This window comes from Pantherophis guttatus, chromosome 1 (assembly GCF_059756535.1).
Source record: "Pantherophis guttatus breed Tessera chromosome 1, ASM5975653v1, whole genome shotgun sequence".
Lineage (NCBI taxonomy): Eukaryota > Metazoa > Chordata > Lepidosauria > Squamata > Colubridae > Pantherophis > Pantherophis guttatus.
In genome coordinates this window covers 287,171,419-287,193,074 of record NC_142063.1, presented here as the reverse complement: position 1 = coordinate 287,193,074, position 21,656 = coordinate 287,171,419, and the positions used below count along the sequence as shown (strand labels likewise).

Sequence of the window (21,656 nt, the reverse complement as noted above, 5' to 3'; positions counted from 1 at the left end):
TGAATTTTGGCAACTTTTTTATTGGTTAACTTCTTTAGCACATTGTGGGAACATAATATTAATAACATATTTTGATTTCAACTAAGTATTTGAGAAAGTACCCTATGGCAATTTAATAAGCTAGTAATATGTGAATGGCATTACAAGGAAATAGAAGTATCTTGAAAACTATCTCAGGAAAGACTCAGTGGCAATCCCTTATTTCTTGGGTGAAATAGAAAATTGAAATGAAATTCAAAAACTTCTTGAGAGTTTGGTAAATGAAAAACTCAATAAAATTTAATAGAGGAAAAAGTAATTTAATAAGCATAAATCAGATGCACAGGTGTAGGATGGGGGATACATAGCTTGGTGACAAAACTTGTGAAACAACTTGTAATCATAGTTGATTACAAGTTGGATATGAATCAACACAATGTGTTGTGACTGCACAGAAGACAAATGCAATTTGAGGCTGTCTCAACCCTTTCTAGATCACAAAAATTAATCATTCACTTTATTGTGCATTGAGGCAGAGCCCATCTTGAGTATTGTGTCCATTTCCGAATACCACATTCCAAGAACACAGACAAACTGGAATTGGCTCAGAAAAAAGCAGTGAGGGTGATCAGAAGATTAAAAACTATGTCCTATGAAAAGAATTTGAAAGAGCTAGGAAAAGGAGGATGGTCCGAGCATGTGGTTACACTCTTCAAATATAATAAAGTCAAGAGCTATTCTCCAACATTCCGCAGTGTGTGATATAAAATAGTGATTGAAATTACATGTTAGAGGGGGAAATTAATTAAGAGCAGTTTACAATAGAACCAGATGACCTCCCTTTTAGAGGTTATGTTCAGGTGGCAGCTAGGGGTAAGCTTTAATTCTGATTCCTGTACTGGACAAGAGGTTAGATTTAGGGGCCTAAATAATTCCTTTACAACTCTGTGAATGTCACAAAGCATTAACAGTTCTGTGGAGTTAAGTCCAAATTGTGTCAGTAATAGGACATGCCCAGACTATGTGTGTTAATGTTGCAACTTGTGAACTGCATCTCCAAATGATAGTTATTACAATCAAGCCTTTATTTTTAAACCTTTTGTTGTGATATGACCAATCCTTATTAAATGTCCTTGGAGATTTCCAATGTACATAAAATAGAAGATACAGAATACAAAATACAAGAACATAATATTTGAGCCCATATTCCAAAAGATATTATTCATTAACCTACTTGGAATAACTATGAATCACTCCAACCACTCATGACTCTGGGCAATATATGTTCAAGAGAAAATTAAAATCAACAACATCATTAGTAATACAAAGGTTCCCATATTCCATAGAATAGGAAGGACTTAACAGTCATGCAAAATGCCAGGAGGAATGGGGTTTATATATACTTCCATACCCTTGAGATCTCAATAATAGGAACTCATGCAAAATGTCAAAGCATTGGTAGCATACCCCAATAAATGTTTAAATTAAATGAATTCTTCAACACACCTAGTGATAAACTGAATTCAGTTTTAATCTCTACACCAAAAAAATGTGAAACACCTTCATAACCACCAAGTGGATTTACATTAATTATAAAAATTGCCATCTTATTTCCCTCCCTGAAAGAAAACCCCAAACAATTTATTGGCTATTGTTAAATGTGGTTACCCCATAATATGATTTAATAATAAGGTTTATTTCTATAGTAACATTTTTATATATAACATAGAATCATAAAGTGGGAAGTGACCTAAGAGCTCATCAAGTCCAAACTCCTGAACACTGCAGAATTGTTCATGATAAATAATTTATCTGACCTCTGTTCAAAAATCTCCAGTGAAGAGGAAGAAATCACTCTTTGCAATAGCCTAATCCATTGATCAACAAACTCTTACTGTCAAGAAGTTCTTTCTAATGACTAAAGTGTATCTACATCCTTGAAGTTTCATCCCATTAGCTCTAGTCTTACCCTCTGAAGCAAGTGAGAGTAAGTTCAAATCTTCTGCAATATGACAGCCCTTCAGTCTCAAATTTCTCTTCTACAAGCTAAGTCTTTTAAGCATCCCTCTAGGACTTGGTTTCCAGTCATTTCTTCACCCTAGCAGATCTTTTCCAGACTTACTCCAGTTAAAAAAACACAAAAACTGGATGTATAGAACTGAATTCAATATTACAGGTGAGAGCTAACCAAGGCAGAGTAGAATGAAATAATTATTTCCCACAGTCTAAACTCTATGTTTCGCTTAATATTCTTTAAGATATCATTGCGTTCTTTGCAACTGCATTACAGTGTTTGGACACATTGAGCATGTGATCCACTAGTTCACCCAAGTCTTTCGCACATGTGCTGCTTTTGAGCCAGATTTGCTCCCTCCTGTACATGTTTTTTACCTAGACCCATGACTTTACATTTCTCCTTGTAAATGTAATTAAATTATTTTAACTAAAGTAAGACTAGTTATTGTTATAGTTTAACTACTATTAAAGTAATGGAACCAATTCAAAGTGTTGGTTATCACCTTTAAAGATTTTAATGGAATGGAACCAGGTTATCTGAGGAGCCATCTTGCCCCAAAGAAATTGGCTCCCCCTATTCACTTCAGTAGAAGAGGCCCTCTGTGGACCCATTGTTCAAGGAAGGGTCTATGAGATGAGCCTTCCCTGCTGTGGCCCCCACTTTCTGGAACATCTTGCTACCAGAGGTGAGATCCATCTCTACCTTTCTGGCTTTCATGAAGGGCTTTAAAACATGGCTCTGCCTGTTCATTTGGGGCCTCAATGGGGCACACTATGCTGGAGGTGGTTGGTTGAGTGAGACACAAAAGCTCACCCCCTCTGCTGTCCATGCTCTTTCTTTTTAACCTTTGTTCAATTGTTATTAATTTTAATATATTTTTATATTTAGGCTTTTATGCTATTGCAAGCTGCCCAGAGTCACTTTGAATAGTGAAGCTTACCCAAATTCCTTGGATCCTGCTTTTACCCTTTTTTGAAAATAGGAACAATGTTTGCCCTCCTCCAAGTCTTTAAAAGACTATAAGGAGTAGTTCTGCAATTACCTTTGCTTGTTCAATCCCTTATGGCCATGATAGTGAATCTATGGCATGCGTGCCACAGGTGGCACACAGTGCCCTCTCTGTGGGTACACGAGCCATTGCCCCAGTTCAGCTCCACCACATGTGGGTGCATGCCTCCTGCCAGCCAGTTAGTCGTCGGATCTCTGCCGTGCATGCGTGGCGGGGCACGTGTGGGTGCACACACATGTGTGGGAGGGGGTGGGACATGTGCAGGGGGCCACGTGTGAATGCGTGGGGGATGGGTGCATGCAGGGGACACGTGCATATGCACGGGGCGTGGGGCAGGGTGCATGTGTGGGGTCACGCACATATTGCATTTTGGGAGTTCGGGTGCATGCTTTGGGCACTCGGTCCAGAAAAGGTTAGCCATCACTGCCCTATGGTTAATTCATCTAGCCCTGGAGACTTTAAACTGACTTAGATTAGCATTGATCCCTTAACAAAGGTGGTTCCTAATATTTCCCAGGATGCCAATAAAGCTAAGTTTAGCTTTTAAGTTCAGCACAGAGCAGAATAGAGTTTGGCTTGTTCCAACCAATGACCCAAACCAAAAGTAAATTGAAGATTGAATCCACCTAGATGAATGTGGTTGATCTTAAACAAAGCTAAGCAGGGTAGACTTGGTTGTTACTCAAATGGATAACCATAAGAAATCCTAAAGATGGCGATCAATTGACTTTTTTTTTTTAAGAAAAAAAAAAACACTAAGCCACTTCCATATTTTTGCCATGAAAATTCCATTGATGTGTTCATGGAGTCACCAAGCTTGACTTGAGATCATTTTTACTCCTCCCCCCAAAACAGATATTAAAAATTTAAAGATAGAAATTACTGTTTATGCAGTCAATAAGTATTATCTGGCAATGAGGTCTGCCATAAATTCCTTTGAAGGCTGTATAAATTGCTTGTCCTTCACCAAAAATAAAAATGCTGCAGAAGCAGCTGCTATTTCAGAAGAGGAAGCTAACCAAAGCAGGGAACCATTCTAATGGGTTAACTCTTCATGAGGACAAGAGTTTGTTTTTAAGTATTTTTCCAAATCTCAATTCAGAATGTTTGAGGTGTAACTTAGAGGTTTGTTGTTGTTGTTGTTGTTGCTAGATTTACTTACAGTTTTCTTGTCTTTTTTTTTTTTAATTTGATTTATATGCCGCCCTTCTCCGGAGACTCAGGGCGGCTTACAATGCATTAAGCAATAGCCTTCATATTTTTGTATATTTATACAAAGTCAGCTTATTGCCCCCACAAACTGGGTCCTCAACATATGATTGTTGTCTGACATATGATTATCAATATTTGGTTATTTTGCTGATTTAAGTAGTCTATGAGCTTGGATTTGTTCTGTCACATTATCTTTTTTTTCACATTCCATCTTCTTTTCTTAAGGGGATATATTCAATATTAAATTTCAAGATCTTCAAGGTTTTACATTTATTTAATTATCTTAAGGAATCAGTAACAGCTATCAAAACTGATAAAGTAAATTTAAAAAAAAAACAATGCAATGCCATGCCATGCCATGAAAAGCAATGCAATACAACACAATAAAATAAAATAAAAATGGAGCAAATGGATTTTTTTTTTTGCCTTCTCGTTGATGCCATCCTAGTTCTAATTTTCTCAGTAAAAAAACACTTTATATTTTACTGAGCTAAAATTGGTTTGAGATGGGCAACTGTACAGTCTATATATACAGTCTGGGGCCAAGATATTTGCTTTTCTCTGATTGTCTCTTCCTGCCACATCAGGTCTGGCAGGAGGGGCATGCTCTGACTCTCCTCTATTAAATTGTCATCTAGTGGGATCAAAGAGCACAACTTTTCTGTTGCTGTGTAATACTGTTTCCCTTCCCCCCTTTTCAGAAAGCTTTTAAGATCTGGCTGTTCTCCCAAGCATACAGGTTAAGAGGTTAGGTAAGCTCGTGAGATATTGTTAATTATTATTGATGGTCTCTGATTTGTTTGTATGTTTGTTTACTCATATTTTAAAATTTCATTTTGTGTTAATACATTGACATTTTAACTGTGTTCCCCAACCAGAGACACCTATGAGAGACTGGTGGCCATATATATTGAATTAAACTCTTTTTGCCAAGATACCAAATCATCAGGAAAAAAATTCAGGAATAACATAGGTACTTTGGTTTTTTAAATGTGAGATTGGCAGATTAAGAGAAAAGATAATTTTACTATCAGCCCCCTTCTCTGGACTGCTATCCTCAAAGAGGATGTTTATAGCCAGAAAGCATTACTGATTCCAGTGTTTGCTTTTTCTTCAATTCCCTGCTTTGCAACTGCAGAGAGAGAAAGAAACATATTCTAAAAACTTGGAGAAAGTCAAGCAAATGCCCTCAATTGTGTTGTCTAAATTTCCCCCACTAGCAATATCGCAGAGCAAATAACATCACATTCGGTTTAAAGAGATGAGACAAAGCTCAGATTACAGCTGGATGCTAAGAAGCAGACTGCACGCATATGTGCATTACACTACTGAATCAACAGAAAACATGCACTAAATGAAATGCCATTCAGGCATATTAGTTGCCTGCCAAGCATCAAAACTTACCATCTTCTCTCTTCCTTTACCCTTCTGAAAAGTTACTTCCCCTCTTCCTTCTTGTATTCTTCAGAGTGTCCCATTACATGTACAGTGATGTAAACTGTAAAATGGATTCTGAAACAAGAGATTGAAGTTGGTTTGCAGAATATGGTCACAAAGAACTGATTTCATGCATTAGACCTTCATGGCCTCTGATGAAATGGGACTGTGGTCTATGAAAGTTTACTCAATAATAAATGTATTATTCGTTGATGTGACATAAGTCATTTCCTGTTTGCCCAAGACATAAATGTAGTTATATCTTTGGGAGCTTCGTTAATGACCAAGTGATATAAAAACATAGTTGATATTAGAAAGAGAGCCAATGGAAAAAAATATCTCCAAAAAGGAAAGTTAATGGAAGGATGAGGGGCGGGAGGTCCCCTTCAGTTCCATCACGAACAATTCTCAGAGATAGCATGGACAAGTCCCTGTAGATTTTAAAGTTGTAAGCTTCCCAGAGTGTTATGGAGTTGAGCAGCCTCTAAATCATACAAATAAACCAATAAATACATAGTTAATGCCATAACAGATAGTGTAAGCCAACTATGGTTAAAAGGAATTGTTCCAGTTCAAGTGTTTCCCAGAAGACTGTTTTTCCTTCTAAAATGTACCATTCTGAAAGTGGTTTCCAAAAGAGATTCTTATGGAAGAGGAACTGTTCCAGATTCAGACCAGCCCTAAAACCTACAGCCAGAGGAAAAGATGAAATGTCCCAAGGAACACCAGAATAGTTTAGAACTGGAATCTTACATGTATAACTAGATAAAACTACATTATAGCATAAAGTATGAGCTAGTTTAAAGAGTCTGCCACATATTTGATTTTATGACATCAAGAATTAACAGAAGCAGCTGTGTGAACTCTTATGCAGTTTTGGGCTGTTTCCAAGAGGAGGCTGGGGTTAACTTCAAGATATCATGAGACTTTGTAGTTGCTCCTTGAGAGCCATTGACAGATTTCTTTTAAGAACCCTTTTCGTTCTTAAAAATGAGCTTTATTATTTAGAGAACACAGCAATCACCTCCAGGGTCACCTCTGCCCCTCCTCACTCAACCAGCAACCTCTCATTTATCTCTCTCCTTCTCATGTAAGGTAGCTTGGCATTATAGAAGGGTGGGTGCACTTGTCCTGGTTAATTGAGCAGCTGCTCTCAAGCATGAGCAACTCATTAGTTCTCTGATTTGCTCTGGAATTCTAATATTGTTGGAAAAGGAAACCATCTGGTCACTGAAGTCTCCCTCATGAGAGCAGAAGTTTCTCTTTGGTTTAGTGTTTCTGAATGAGAATCTGCGTTGAAAGTGTGTGTGTGCATGTGTGCGCGTACGTTAGAGGTATATATTTGTGTCTGTGCACACTTGTGACTTGTGAACTGATATGGTTTGGGAAAAGTCAGTTCTGGATAATAATTTGGTTGTTTTGCTGATTTGTTCCAAGCTGAAGCTATAAAGAAATCAATACAGCAGATCTGATTAGATGTCAGAAACTGTTTCTCCGTTTCCCTTTTCTTCTTTTTCTTTTACACAGAGAGAGAGAGAGAGACAGACAGACAGACATGGAGTGGGGTGGGGAGAGAGAGAAAGAAAGTCACAGACAGACAGACACAGTGAGGAGGGAGAGAGAGAAAGAGACAGACAGACAGACATGCGGCGGAGAGAGAGAGAGAGAGTAATGCTGCTATACTGTGAGATGGAGTGGATGGTAGCAAGCAAACTACTAATTTCTAGGTAATTGTGGTTGATTATGAATATATTTTAAAATTCAGAAGAATAAAAAATCTAACATACTATTTTCAGAAATAAAGTAAAGATCGTATGTTCATATCAATTTCCCTAAATATTTTACGTAGGATATTTGTTTTTAATTATCATCTTGGATTGTAATATGTTCCATTCAGAACTACTAGATAGTTCTGAATGGATGAAACACTTCTTTAAATATGTAAAAGACAATTTTTCTGACAAATCTAAGGCTGGCTGCAGCTTCTTGCATAGAAAAAAAGTGATTTTCTTTTCCAATTAAATAGGCATTTAAACATGCATTTATTTCACATCAACTTGCAATGATACTTGCACTAGAATAGACAGTAAATCCTGCACAAAGGTCTTATTTGTGATCCTCAAATTTATAGCTTTCTCTGAACATCTTTATTGACCCAAGCATCAAAAAGAGATGACAGATCCTTTTAGTCTCTTTAGAACAAACATTATGTCTTTTTCTGTACATCTTTTTCTAACTTTTAAGCAAGGATGATTAGAAGCTGTATGCTGGTCCACATGCTTGGATGCTCTAATCAGCCTTTAAGCAAGGGTCCCCCTTTTGCAAACCTTAGAATCACCTCTGACTGAAAACTGAAAGCAGTTTCCACCATTTTAATGGGGAAGGGAGATCAAAATATGTAGCGTGTAAACATTACAAGGTCAAAAACCAAAGCAAAGTCAAAATCCATTCATTTTGCAACCCTTCATCCCCAAATAAATGTTAATTGTTGCTATACTATGCTGGGGCATGGGCATGTCAGCTGTAATAGGAAAATATTGCTTCCCTTAATGTAAAAGTGAAGGCATTTAATTTTCATTGCTCCTTTACTGTTCTCACACAGACACAGTAAAGCAACAGCAATGCATCAGAAAGTGTCACAAAAACAACAGAATGAGGTTTTTCCCCAGTTCTTTACCTTGTGATCAAAAGCACTTTATCTTCTTCTGTATTGCTCATGGTCTTTTCTGATGTATTGGGTGGGTGCCTAATATTGTTAGGAAAATTTTTCTCTTATTTAACCGAAACTATCAAAACGCAATTGAATCCCATTGTTTCTTGTCTTGGCTTCTCAAAAACAGCTATGACCAATTCTGGCCCATCTTTTCCACAGCAGCCCTTCAGATACTCAAAGACAGCACTCATGCTGCAGTCTTCTCCTTGTTGAACCTACCCAATCCTGCAACTTGTATGCAAAACTTTTTCCCCCCCTTCCATGTCTTTTAGCATCCTGGTCAGTGGTGGGTTGCTCCCGTTTCTGTCCGGTTCTTTAGAACTGATAGTAAAAGCGGTTGGGCTCTGCCCAACTGCCCGGATGTCATAATTGACTATCTGTGCATGCTCCCGTTGCAAACCGGTAGTAAAGGTAAGTAAAACCTATCCCGATCCTGGTTGCTGCTTTATGGAAATGTTTCAGTCTATTAATGTCCTTCCAAAAATGCATTGACCAGAAATGGAACACTATTGTAAATGCAACCTGAGAAATGCAAAACAAAAAGGGGCAGTGACTTATTTCAATTTTGACAATGTACTTCTGTTGATGCCGCTTATATTTCCATCTGCTTTCTTTGCAATTGTATCACACTGTTGGCTCGTCTTCCCCTTGTGAAGGAGAACTGTATTCCACCAAGATGCCTAGATCCTTTCTGTATATTTGGCCTGATATGGTTCCCAGCACCCCATACTCATGCCTTTGATTTTCTTTTTCTACCCAAATATAGAATTTTGCATTAATCCCAAATGTAGTTTTTGGTTTCTGCCCATTGTTCCAGCTTGTCAAGATCCTCTTAATTCTTAATTCTGTCCTCCAAAGTCTTTGCTTTGTCCCTTCTCTTTGTTTTCTTCAAATCTGATAATTCCATTTTTAATCTTGTCATTTATAAACAAGTTGAACAGCACAGCATCTAGAACTGAACCATGAAGTAAACTACTCAACATTTCCTTACTGTTTGATGCATTTATTAATATTCGTTTATTGAATACAATTGTTCAACCAGCTCTGCATTCATCTTATGGTAGCATAATAGTTTTAACAGATATGCTCTACCTAGTAATGATATATCAATGTTGTTTTAACTATTGGTTGAGAATTGCCCAGAGTTTGATATAAGATGGGCAGCTAGGTATATTATGACAACTTCATTCTTATAGTCAAATAAACTGGCCACTGTACTGGTCAGTCAATCAGGGACAAGTTATTTTTGATAAACCTATGCTAACCACTGCTAATGAATGCATTTTTTTCTACATGCACATAAACAACTACTAAACGATTTGTTATAGATTTTTGCCTGGTATCAACATCAAGCTACTTGATACTCAAATGGGGCTCTTTCACATGCATACAAAACAAGCTTATAAATTTTTGAAGAGCTAATCATTCTCATCATTTGAGTTTGAATGCATGTTTGAGCTAATAGTGTCCTCCAATTACAAACTACAAGTAATTACTCTTCAGATTTACTGAACCAATTGTAAAAAGATTCCCAGAATCTTGCGATAGAAATGAAAGCACATGAATTTTTATTTTTCATGTAAATAGGATGACATCCTCAGTTAATTCAGCAGCTAAAAGTTAAACAACATACCTCCCAAAATAAAGCTTTCCCTCAGCTGAGATAAAGAAAGGGGCTAGATACTCACCAGTAACCATCTCCTTTCAAATTCATGAACCTCTATTTCTTCACTCTCCAAAAACATACTCATCTATAGTAAGTTGGAACCAGTCCAATTCTTATGCTATAATTTCTCCAAGCAGAAATAAGCCTGATTTCCCCCACATACACAAAAAAAACAAAATAATTGTTTCAGAGCAGTTTGTGGTTTTTAATAAAAGGGACATTACATGAGACAAACTTTATTATTATAAAGACAAGCTATCAAATGTGCATTGGGAATAGAGCCATTAGTGAAATTAAATGTGTCAGCCATCATAATTCATATTAAATTTGTGGCAGGCAGGTGAAATCAGATAAGTTTTAAAGACAGCCTCAATCATGCCTATGAAAGAAAGGAAGATGGCAAATAAATAGGAACTGAACTAATATTTGTAGGGTATTTCATAGCTTAGGTGATGTTACCTTTAAAAGTATCTTTATTGTGTGACTTCCATTTCTCTTTCTCTCTCTCTCTCTCTCTCTCTCTCTCTCTCTCTCTCTCTCTCTCTCTCTCTCTCCCTCCCTCCCTCCCTCCCTCCCTCCCTCCGTCCCTCTCTCTCTCTCTCTCTCTCTCTGTCTCTTGCACACTGAGCTTCACCAGGATTTTGATCATAAAAACATCACATCATGTTCAAAGACATTAATGTTAATGTATTCCAACTTCTTTATTTTGACCCCTTTCTGCCAAAATATTGTAGTACCGCTTTCTACAAGGAGACACATACTTTACACAGTGGATTATATGGAATTATAATAGTGGATTATAACAGAGGATTATCAGGAAAAAGTAGGAAAAAAAGCAAATCAGCCACCTAGGATTTCTCTAGAAAGGACTGAACCAAATGTTGGTTGGTCTTTATGAAGTGAAAGTCAGGGGCCTCAGTATCTCATTTCTCCCTTCCAAGCAGCCAAATCAGAATATTGTTGAAGATATCACTTTGGGCAGGGAAGGAAGAGCCAAGTAGGAGTATAGAGTGGTTGTGTTGAAGGCCTGACGTGAATTCTCCCCACTCACTCACCTGTCACTTGAACTGGCAAAGTGTAAAACTAAGGGAAGACATGGGAATGGGACCATTTCAAAGGAACTCACAGATTTAGGTAGACACTGAAAGGTATTATTTTGTTGTAAAGAATACTGCACAAAACTGTCTATGAAATCTGCAAAATGTCACTAAACAAAGAAGTTTTCATCTTTTAAAATGAAGAGTTTATCATCAATCTGTATAGGGTTTCATTTTTCCCATAGTACACAAAAAAATATGGAAATCTGCATGTTGGCAATATTGGTAATAAAATGATTTTTTTTTTAATTTTAAATTGCCAGTCTTTCTGATTTCAGATATTTGATCAGTGAGACATTTAAAAACATGCAGCAATTTCAATACCATAATAGCCTATTTGCATATTATAGCCAAAAGGGATGCTAATGTTTCCATCTTTTTATAAAAGCCTAGTTATGCATTCCATCAGAAATCCAATGATAAGTGGCCCCAACCCTTTTTCAATCCTTGAATCTGTATAATGGCACTGGTACAACCAAGGTAGAAACCTTGCTGATTTTTAAAGATAAAAGAAGCCCTATTCTCCTGAATTCCAAACAGATTATTCTCTGTTAAATTCCAAGGTTTCAAAGTTCCATGGGAAAAGTCCTCAGAGGTATTGGCAAGGACAAAGAGTAGATTTATATTCATGAACTTTTGAGAACATGATTGTATCATATGGAAATAACATTTCCCCATCCTTCATTTGAATTATAGTGAAATATTATGATAAAAATGTAATCCCGTTTACTGAATGTGAACTGCTCTATTTCTTTTTGAATAGAATAGAATAGAATAACAGAGTTGGAAGGAACCTTGGAGGTCTTCTAGTCTGACCCCCTGCCCAGGCAGGAAACCCTACACCACTTCAGACAAATGGTTATCCAACAATTATGAATCTTCTTGATATGAGAATTTCCTTACATTGAATTGGACCATTGATCCACTGATCCCAGTTTATAGGGACTAATAATTCCAGGAATTCAACCTGAGTTTTCCAATCCTTACTTGAAAATGCTGAGAATTTCCATTTAGGAAAAGATTGCAGGTAACTCACCATTACAATTATGTAGGAAAAGAATAAATCTGAGGATTCAAAAGAGAGAAATTATGAATGTGGAAAAGACTGGAGAAAAGCAGTGGTGTTATAAAGAGGATGTGGCTTTTAGAAAACAAACAATGATTGTCAACCTAGATATTGGCAAATGAAAAATCTTTAGGTATGTGACCATTAAGACTAAATCAACCTTCCCTACCTCATGAGTAACAGAAATACAGAAACTGCAACTGGTTATGAATTGTCACCCTGACTAGAAATTACCAACATTCTCTATACATTTACAAGTCACCATCTTTTTAAAAAAATGGATTAAATGCTTTGGCTATCCCTCCAGTAGGCAATTAGTGAATAAATTTAGATCTGTCTTTCCAGTCAATGATGCCTCTAAAAAATTATTATTCTGTTATGTGAACAAGTATTCAAACACCCCACCCCACCCCACCCCATATCTGGCAGACCAGCTTGCAGTGTTATATGTCAGACAAATAATCATCTCCATCACTTTAACCTGCTATCCATGTAGCAAATGTAAGACCTGAAATGGTGAATATGGAAGGGACAGTAAATAACCATGAATCCCCATCGCTGTAAACAGAACTGGCCCTAACTCTAGTTTTGTTTGCACTTGAAACTATCTCATAGAATTCTGTTAGTGTTTTCTTTTCCCAAGCAAAAGCAGGCTTATTAATTCTCTGTTAATATTCTCATGTGTTTTATGGCCAAAAGGCTTGCCAGAAGTTTTAAGATAAATTTCTAATGATGCTGGTTCACAAGGTATGACAGCACTGCTGTGCTCCACAGTGTGCAGCTTGTATTGTCTAGTTGATACCTATGTCCACTCAGATAAGATGATTTATCTGGTTCAGTAGGTATGGTCAGTGAGATGCCTGACGTGGGTTAAGAGGTTGAGCTCAGAAGGAATTAATAATAATGGAGATATTTATTTTCTTTTGCCATCCTTCCTCAGGTTATTATGACTTCACTTGACCTATAGTATGTGTTTAATATAACAGAAGATAAAAATCATGACATATATAAGATGTAATCACACACACACATATAGTATATAGAGAATGTAAATTATACTGCACTACAGTTAAATTAAATCACATTTAAATTTTGCTCTGTTCTTGTGTACTTTGTCTGGTATCATCTACTTATTGTAAACCATGATAGGTTATTTAAAACAAGGACAACCCTTGCATATTCCTCAGGAAAGCAAGACACAATTACAGATTATCATTTGAAAATAATTTATTTCCCTATATTATAACTTGAGTTTAACTACTATTTTTCAGATTTGGTTAATTAAACATTAGGGGCTGACACCTACCATTAATTAATGAATGAATTCTGTTTCGATAGCCGCCCATCTCAGCCAAGTGGCTCTGTAATATATGTGTTTAGAATAGTAACACAGATTATAAAAAGTAGTCTGCATGAGGTGATTTCATCAAGGGAAAGACCTCTTGGGACAATTTCTGTGATGAACAAGAACCTTAATAGGAAGCTACACTCTCGGTTATTTTTTAATTCTAATGAGCCATGACTGCTTGTGACCCACTGTTCTGGAGCTTCACCAATTACTGTTGCCCAAAGGGAGGGTTTTTGCATAAGAATAATATGCCTAGATGTTTATGTATTCTCTTACTGTTACAATATTCTGAATATTTTGTTTTGAGCCCAAGTTATTATATGAAGAAGGTAGGGTTTTCAGCTGTTTATAGAAAAGTTTCTGTGGATATTTTAAACAACATGCAATCCTTTAATTTTAACATAATGCAAAAGTTATATTATTAATTTATTACTCAGGCTTATATGATAGGTTCGTAGCCAACTCTAAATGGCATATGCTCTATCTTTCTAACCAGGAATAAACAATGCAAATAAATAACCTATACTAATAATCAAAAATGCTAATGCGTCATAAGAACAATCCCACATATAAATAATTGACATCTGCAAGGGGGCCATCTGTGGTCCCCAAAGGCTTCTTGAAACAACAGAGTCTAGATGGCTGCCCTGAATTCCAAAAGAGTTGGAACCTTTGTAATGACTGGGGGATACTGTTCTATAGGACTGGGGTGTCAACAGAAAAGGCCCAAATGCAAGATCCTTTATGGTAATCCCATCTCACAAGCACTCTGAATGAGAGAATCCTTTGTTCCCTATCTGATTGGGTGGACAGATACAATTTGCAATAGGTATTCCTGAAGATATCCAGGTCCTAAGCCATTCATGGCTTTAAAAGTCTAATCTAGCAACCAATAAGATCTCAAAGCATGGCATTACACAGAGAAAAAGCAAAAGGCTTTCTGCTTACTATTTGAACAGATGTATTCTGGACAAGCTATTAGCATTGAGATGTGAAGAATATTCTGGTTCCAGTTTTTCTAAGCCTACCTCTTTCCCTGTTCCTAATTTATTTTGAAATGATACTCAGAATATTTATTTGTATGTATGCCGAACAGCAGCCTCAGGCAATATGTGCTGGGAGAGGAGGTACAAGAATTTGGAAAAAAAGAGCTATAGAGCACTGCACACCAGAACAACTAGACACAAGAACAGTTTTTTCCCGAACACCATCACTCTGCTAAACAAATAATTCCCTCAACACTGTCAAGCTAGTTACTAAGTCTGCATTACTATTAATCTTCTCATCATTCCTAACACCCATCTCCTCCTACTTATGACTGTATGTCTGTAACCTTGTTGCTGGTATCCTTAAGATTTATATTGACTGTTTCCTAATATGATTTGATTGCTTATTTGTTCCCTATGACTATCATTAAGTGTTGTACCTTATGATTCTTGACGAATGTACACCGAGAGTGTATGCACCAAGACAAATTCCTTGTGTGTCCAATTACACTTGGCCAATAAAGAATTTTATTCTATTCTATATGCCAATGAAGTTCATCAAATATTGCCTTTGCCGTCATTATTGCTTTTGTTGTTGGGAAAGATTCTGTTCCACCACCACTGTTGAAGTATAATTCAACTGCAAATATAGTGAATCTCTGTAAGGAAAAACAAAAGGGGAGAAACAAAATATATTAGGTAGCCCATTAAAACAAGCACAACATAATTCTTCACCAGATTTCTCCTCTCTCCTAAATTTTCAACACTGTTGATATTTGCTTCCTATTCAAAATAACACAGTGAGAACCACTGTAGAAAATTAGTTATTTTAACACATACTTTCAAGAACACATACACACTGCCAAGTACTCCTGAAAACTTCATGGTGCTAACAGTATTATGGAGACTTCATGGCTGTTCAGAGATTTACAAATAAATGACAGATAGGTATTACTAGTTACCCTTCATGGACATGTTTGATAGCTTATTTGGAAGAGCTAGGTGACCACAGTTCAAAGACAGACCCTGCTTGGTGGTCGTGGGGAGGGGGAACCATAAGGAAAAATAGCAACGTTCTCTGTGGATATATTAAATTATTTTTTTTGAAGCGGTCTTATCAATAGCAAATTTCCTTTTTAAATAGAATTTTTTCTTCTAAACTCCGTATGTCACTTCATTGGACCATTCTTAAGTTTGGCCTGTTTGACATTTGAAGCAGAATGAGGTGGTCATGTTATAAGCCTAGCTAATGAATGTGTTGACATATAAAACAATTGCACCCAATCTTTGCTTCTTTTCTTCCTATCTTTCTCTGACTTTCTCTATCTCTTTTGCTTCCCTTGAGTGCTCTGTGTGAACACTCAAGTAAAATTATTAAGCATTTTTTCTTATTTTTAATGTGTTTTTTTCTGGGCCAGTTTACTAAGCAGATCACAGCTTAAACTTCAGAATAGTAGAGTAATGGCAGAAAAGCGGATTCAATTATATTCTGATATATAAACTTATCAAGAACAAAACAGGGAGGGGAATTACATGATGGTGTTGGTACATGTTTCCTTCCATTTCCTTGTAAAAGTCTACTGTAATGATGGTGGTGGAGGAAGAGGAAGAATGAAATGGAGTATTTTGCAGAATCTTCCTATTCAGGCAACGTTGGTGTATAACAACAGGTTGTACTCATTTTGTTTTTCATATATATTCCATAAATCTTCCCCCATGAAAAAAATATTTATTTATTTATGCAGATATTTGTAGACAATGAACTTCAACAAAAAAAACATCTTGAATTACAGTCAGAAATAATGAACCAATAAATCCAGCAATCTAACAAATCTAATCTAAGCATTTGTGCCATCAGTACCCATACACCCTAAGCTGCAATAAAGGCTTCCAGGCCTTGAAGGCCAAGGGGTCAAGGACTTCCCTTACCTCAGGGAGCAGGATGTTGGCTTCCAATAAACAAATTGATTGCTTTAATTTGAGATAAGACTGTCTAAATTTAGTGGTGTTTGGAAACTCCTTATTGACTTTTTGTAGGAAACAGGAAGAAGATGAAGTTTATAGGAAAATGTAAACAACGCTACAACCCTAGAGTAAGAGGCTAATTTGTATGTAAACCTATAACGGGCTGTAATTCTGTTTCTATTAAGAGCAGTGGGCTGAGGCGGTGGAGGAGGGGGAGGGGGTGCACAAAATGTGATCTATATATATGTAGATTCATGCTGTATATTGGGCTGCCTATGACAATGACTCTGAAGCCACAACTGATCCAAGTGGTGGTGGTCCATCTGCTAATCGAGGTGCCAGATTCAGCTATCACCACCATTTAGGCCAGTTGTAGTTTCAGAGTCATTTTCACAGGCAACCCTATGTAGTGCCTATTACAGTAGTCAAAATATAGGGGGACAAGGGCATGAGTCTCTATTGCACTGATATCCTGGTCCAAACCAGTTCACATTTTTTTTGCATCAACTGAAAGTGGGCAAAGCTCCCCCTGGCCACGGTTTCTGCCTAACTGCTCTTAACAGAATTTGGGAGTTCAGAAGGAACTCAAATTGCAGCCCTGATACTTTAGAGCAGGGGTGTCAAACTGGCAGCCCCTGGGCCAGATGTGTCACGTGCAGGCCATGCCAGTGGTGGAATTCAAATAATTTAACCGATTCTCTGCCCTAATGACCGGCTGGATGGCCATGGCCATGGTGGTCATGGCCAGGGGGTGTGACAGGCAGCACCTGGCGTCCTGCACCCCCTGGGAGCAAAAATAGGCCGCGGGGGATGCTGCACCCTCCGCACCCCATTTCGGGCCTAGTAGGCCTCCCTGCAGCCCCCTGGGAGAAAAAATGGGCTCAAGGGGGCCATGCTGCACCCTCCGCGTCCTGTTTTGGGCCTAGTAAGGCTCCCTGCAGCCTCCTGGAGCAAAAGCGGGCCATTGGGGGGGGCTGCACAGCACACACACCTGTGCCCTGTTTTGGGCCTAGTAGGCCTCCCTGCAGCCCCCTGGAGCAAAAAGGGACTGCGGGGAGGGCCGCGCCGTACCCCCCGCGCCCTATTTTGGGCCTAGTACGCCTCCCTGCACTTACCTGGGAGCCAAAACAGGGCACATGGGGACTTCTGGAAGGAGCAGAGAGGGGAGGGGCAGGGCGGGGCCAGCCAGCAATTTAACAACCGGTTTGCCCGAAGTCGTGTGAACTGGTTGAATCTCACCACTGGGCCATGCCCACCTCAGCTCCGTGGATGGGAAAAACATCATGAAACATCACATGGCAGCAATGTGACGCAGCAAGTTTGACACCCATGCTTTAGAGGAACGTGGCCCTGTCCAGAGATAAAACTGAAATCAGATTCAAGCTAGAACAGCTTGCCTTCAGAAGGTGCAGGTGCTTCATTACTGGAGGCTTTTAAGACATGACTGGACAGCCACCTATCTGAAATGTTACAGGGTCTTCCTGCTTGAGCAGCGGCTTGGACTAGATGACCTCCAAGGTCCCTTCCAGCTGTATTCTAGATTGATCAGTGACAAATGATCGATTGATCAGTGACAAAGAATCTCCATCTTTCAAGGGTTTGATCTGAGCTTATTTTGACACATTCAGGCCCTTATAGTCTGTATTCCCACTCCAGCCTTGGGTGACAATGTCCAAGCAAGTAACATCAGCATACGTTCTATCAAGTATGATTTCAGGAAGATAAATACATATAAGGACAGCAGCAGTCATTTCAGCAGTGCCTGAAACCCTGGGTTTCTTTCCCTTTCCTACAAAGGTAAAGGCTAGAAAGCAGTGTTGAAAGAGAATTTTGAAGGCTTTGTAAAAAATAGGATTACTGTATTTATGATTATTGTCTGAAGAATAATTTGGGGTTCCAACTTGAGCAGGGGTTGTGCAAGAATAAAAATGAAATCCAGACAGCTGTGAGGAAAGGAGAAATATTTATTCCCCAAAGCAAAGAAGTTTGCCTTGGGGCAGCTGCAGAGAAAATGATATACAGATACATTGTTTTATAGTAGAGTTTGTCCTGGGTGTGGAAGTGTATATGTGCTGATTCTAGGGTGACACTTGAGGGATGTTGGTATGTGTAAGTACATACACAGTATGATGTTTATACTTATGAAACTGCAGTTCCACTGGGACCTGTTTTAATTAACTCTCTTTGTGTTTACAGACCTTCTCCTTTGATATGAGGATAAGATCTGGGTAACATTGGTGGGTTGAGGAAATTCGAGTAAAAGATTTCTCCCCGTTTGCTATTTTTATTTGATTAACTTTATTTCAGCTTGACTGTCAATTATCTAGCAGAGACACCAATTCTCAATCCATTGTGGATTCTGCTAATGTTTAAGAGAAGATGGAGATAGTATAAAGAATAATATATATTTTGATATAAAAATTCCCACATTACCCTTAAAAACGCAAAACATTTTTGCCTGTAAAATGTCGTGATAGAAGCTTATAGTACCATCATGCTGATTTGTTGAGAAATAGCTATTTGCTCCAGGCATCCAATGTATTTGTGGCAGAGCTCAGGATTGAACAAAGCCAGACTCCTCGTTTCCTATGACCACAGGGCCCTTTTCCCCCATAATGGTCCACTCTTGTGTAAACCATCTCCCATTGTGGGCACTAAAACAAAATGCCACAAAGTTGCATTAGTGGCACCAGTGAATTGCCATGTGTGGTCTGGGCTAGCTGCCTCTTTACCTACTTGTATCATCAAAGAGTTTCCCCAGGGTCAATTTTGTCATAGTAGATAACAAAGTAAGATAGACAGCTTTTCCAGGAGATCAACAAGTAAGCATTGCCACAGTCAATTTAGGAGGATAGGAACATGTAGAAATGATCATCCAGAAGGAATAGTTTAATACTCTCTCCATCACTATCTACCTGAAGCTATCAGGTCACCCTGCTTAATAATAGAACTGGCTTCACTAAAAACTCCAGAAGTACATCATGAACTTTTTATAATTCACAGCAGCCTAAGAAGATATGGTACTGGTGGGAAAAAATAAGGTTACCTCACACAGTCCTTTTGCCTGACTAGTTGGCTCAGTGGCTAAAACATTGAGCTTATTGATCAGAAAGGTGGCAGTTCGGTGGTTTGACTCCCTAGTACAGGTCTCCTGCGTGAGCAGGGGGTTGGACTAGATGACCTCCAAGGTCCCTTCCAACTCTGTTACTGTTAAAGAGATAATGCTGCTTCCACAAAACATTTCACCGCTAAGCAAATTACCCAATGTTTCCATTTGCCGAGTAGATAGCTCTTTTGGCGCCCATCAAAGTGATGGCAGAAACTGCCTTCCTACCACCATTACAGCCCTAACTGCAGCCAAGAAATCCAAGTCATGGGAAAATAAATGAACATAACATTTGTGCTGATTAGGGAGTTCCATACTGGATATATATAATGAAGATGTATTGGGGCAGCTTAATTGTGAGTCAAAACATAGTGGCTAATAAGAATTTAATGCAATATAGATAGATTTAATGGCAACAATCCTGCTGGGATTTCCTTTAACACTTCGTAGCATATACATAATACACGACCTCTGGCCAATTGCTTGCTGTGCTGTGAAATGGGAGACTGGGACTATGAGTGAAGAAACATTAAGTGCAAGAGTTATTGCCAAACAGAGATACTGAGGAATTGGGGAAAGATGAAAAATTGCAGCAGCTAATTGGCTCTAAACAAAATGATGACATTTTGAAGCTCATTTCCAACAGGTTTCCATTGATAACTATCATCATTCATTTTTTGTGTATGCATATCTTTATGAAAGCAAAAGGTTTATATCTTAGGATAAGCAGCTTTGTGACTTAATCTGCTTCTTTAGCATCACCTACATGTAATCCTGGCTACAACAGAAAAACTAGATTGCATACTTTAGATTAGACTCTGTGAAGCCACCTCTCTTCACTCAAGCTGCTACAGGGAGGGAAAAGTCTTTGGACTCTCATTCATTCCTCAGCACTCTAAATTGTCAGTTTGAAGCACATATCCCTAACTTTCCATCCATATTCCTTAATTGTGTTTAAAGTTAACTAGAATTTTGAATTTAATCTGAAATATTTGCTTTAAATGCTATAATAATAACAACAACAACTCTAGATAAGAGTTACCCTAGTTAAAGGGGAAGGGTGGGGAGGCATTGTAAAATGGATTATGTAGTCCTGTGTTATTTTGAAACACGAGTCACGTTAATATCAGTGTTGGCCCCAAGTCTTTCAAGGTCTTTCGAAACCTGGCGCTTTCCACAAGCATTGAGATTACAATATCCACTTCTTGTCAACATAGGAATTCTGGGAACTAGAAGTGTATGAGGAAGGCATTGACTGGAGATAGCCAATCAATGACAAGGGAGAGCTTAATTCTAGAAAGTACATTTCCTGTCACTATTCTGAGTAGAGTGAGATTTTTATATATATACTTTTTAAAAAAAGATATTTCCAGTTGCTCATATGAGGATGTTTATGTGATGAGCTACATCTATGGCTTTGGCTCCTCTGAAGCTGGTCATCTGGACTGAAAATAGTTGTCAAGGAGCCTGAGAAATCAAATGTCAGAATATATTTATCTACTGCCTGGGCAAACTAATAAATCCTCATTGGATCAGAATCTGTATGAAATAGAGATCAAACTATGGTCCAGATGGGGAATAAGGGAGGAGGGGGAGGAGGGTATGGCCAGCTTGAGAAGCAGCTTACAAGGTTTGAACAGAGGCCAGTTTTCTCTTTTCTCATGTCCTTTGTTGTAGAAAAAGCCTGATAATTGGGGAGAGATAACTTCCCTAAGCAGATCAGGCAACTGTCAGAAGGCACAAAGCATTTAACCGTAGCTATTGTAGGAATGCTGCCTAGGGTTCAATCTTGTTTCCCCCCCCCATCTGTTGGGAACCAAGAAGGTGTGAAAGGGAAGCATCCTAGGCATACATAGTCCTGTGTGCTGCCTGCAACAAGCTGTCTGTAGGAACATAAACAGCATGGAGTCAAGCAATAATGTGATTAGCAATTCATTAAACTATTTTTTTTTAAATCACTTCTTCCACCAGAACAAAGTGAAGGTATTAGCGACCCCAAGATCGATCAGGGATTACTAAATTAGAAGTTAGTCTCTTCCTCCCTCCCTCGCTTTT

General features: G+C 38.2%; 1 protein-coding gene across 2 annotated transcripts in view; it reads left to right on the top strand.

The window, feature by feature from the left end:
* The window catches only part of MDGA1 (MAM domain containing glycosylphosphatidylinositol anchor 1), a 312,822-nt gene that overhangs the window by 159,063 nt on the left and 132,103 nt on the right, over positions 1–21,656 (top strand). The window lies entirely within an intron of this gene.